The sequence below is a fragment of the Ornithodoros turicata genome, chromosome 5 (assembly GCF_037126465.1).
Source record: "Ornithodoros turicata isolate Travis chromosome 5, ASM3712646v1, whole genome shotgun sequence".
Lineage (NCBI taxonomy): Eukaryota > Metazoa > Arthropoda > Arachnida > Ixodida > Argasidae > Ornithodoros > Ornithodoros turicata.
The window spans coordinates 40,201,981-40,204,142 of record NC_088205.1 but is presented as its reverse complement, the minus strand read 5'-3'; positions in this window follow the sequence as shown (position 1 = coordinate 40,204,142).

Genomic DNA, 2,162 nt, shown 5'->3' with positions numbered 1-2,162 from the left:
ACATGTAACGGACGAAACACATTTTTTATTTATATTTGTTTATCCGCTGGATATCCAAATATCCGGATTCGGACACACATCAGATATCCATAGGACTTCCTGGTGTTGTTGGGGAATAGCAACAAAACGGTCCATTCTGGGGCTACCCAATCAGCCAAAAACGACAAAAAACAGACATTGTTAGACTGTAGCACGATCCTCCCGTCCCATTTCCCCCACGACCCTTTTCAAAAGTCAGTCTGGCCACCTTCTAGCAGACGACATTCGGTCATATCTCTGGCACGTCGTACATGTGGTGCCGTGTATGGTAAGCAAACGCGCGATGGCGAATGAGAATATTCAGTGGTCGAGAGACTTGACGAACATACCAGATGGTTTTCCCCAAAGACGTGTGGACGCCTTTTGTGAACATATAGTGCATCTGGCACGACTGGCCGCGCTAGCGAGAACAGTTATTATGCGTATCATATACGGACTCTACTTCCATCCGTGTCGCCTTGTCGACTTTCACATACGGTACACCATATTTTTTCATGCTGTATTGTGTTTCCTATGCACATTTCAAGACCAGTCGTGTATTTTGAATGTGGGACCTTACTGTGTTGCATGCTTTCGCCGATGCTTCCTACTATCCTACTATATGTTCAACGCTTTCGCCTGCGAGGTATTTATAGTTCGTCCATTTAGAATGGCAACAGAACGCCTCTGACGATAGTTACTTGGAAAGCCATGTATCATGTGAACTTTAACCGCCAAACAGTTTGTGCACACGCTTGTCTCTCACGCCACGCTGGCTGCAGAAGGGCACGCAACAACAGACTGACATTACAAATGCAGATGGACGATCCACTCATGAAAAGAGCGATGCTTCGATGAGGAAGCAGACCAAGACCAAGACCATACTGTCCGCGCGCGGGCCACGCTTCCGTCCTTGCCCAAAATATGGCGCACGCGCGCGGGGAGCAACTCCGAGACTATCCCCATTGTGCATATTTGACGTCGCGAGTTTAAGGCCTGCCGCACACTCTCCGCTGTTTGTCGAGAGGTAAAGTGTCGGACTTTGGCACGAAAGGTCCGCAGTTCGATTCGAGACATTCACATCTTTTTGTTATTTTTATCAGTACTTTGTTATTTTTATTTTGTTGTTATATATTTATGCTACAATTATTGTTTCTACGAGTCACTGGCGTCTGTGCTGACTGATTATGGAATTTTTAGTTGCTCTTCGTGTTGTTTTACTAGTGCATACTTACGTATGCCGACGTACAAGTGTGATCAGATAGTACGGATGGCAATGTGGGCAGTACACACACAGATGGTATTATAAATGAATGCTGCCAGCAGTGAGTCTGAGCACAAGGCGATTGTCAATTAAGAAATCAAGAAATGGCCAAGGAAAGGTAACTTCATATGCTATCAAAGCTCGCCTGAGATGTCGGTATCTCGGAGACTCTCAACTGGATGTACCAGCGGCTGTAAATTAGGCTATAAACACACAGCGCTTACAATGCCAGTCAGGAAAATCTAGTGCTCGAAACAGTATTCCCTTTTCTTTTTCTTTTTTTTTTTTTTTTTTGCTGCACTCGCTTACATGCAATTTACCTTGATAATAACTCTATTATTCATGCAAAGATAACATTTTGGTATATATATTTCTGGTAAGTAAGCATTATCAAATATTTGAATTCATTTGGTGCAAAATACTTTTCAAAAGTCTCGTCGCAGAATAGACTTCATATTATTACCCGGAAACTTCAGTACGATATTTGAAAGACTCCTTTCCCCCAACCCCCAGTGACAGGGGACTCCCTTTCTTCTCGGATCGGTGTGCTAGCTTGCAAAACCGTACAAAGGAGGTGAAGGGCGATAAAGGCTTCGGGTCGACACACAGCAAACCAACCAGCTCGCTTGCTACCTAACTTTCCTTTCGCAACCAAGGAAGATACCGAAAGGTCGAGTGGCGAGGCCTCGCAGCGGGAGTCGCGATATTCTCAACATAGGCTTTTTTTTCTTTTTGGATGCCAAGAGGAACGATTCGATAAAAATCAAAGGACACATTGTAGATGTTTCTTACTCATGTTTGTACTGTTATCAATTACTTTTCTTCAAATAACAGCTTAGGATATCGGAATATCCAGTTATAATATGATGAGGAGGATGCG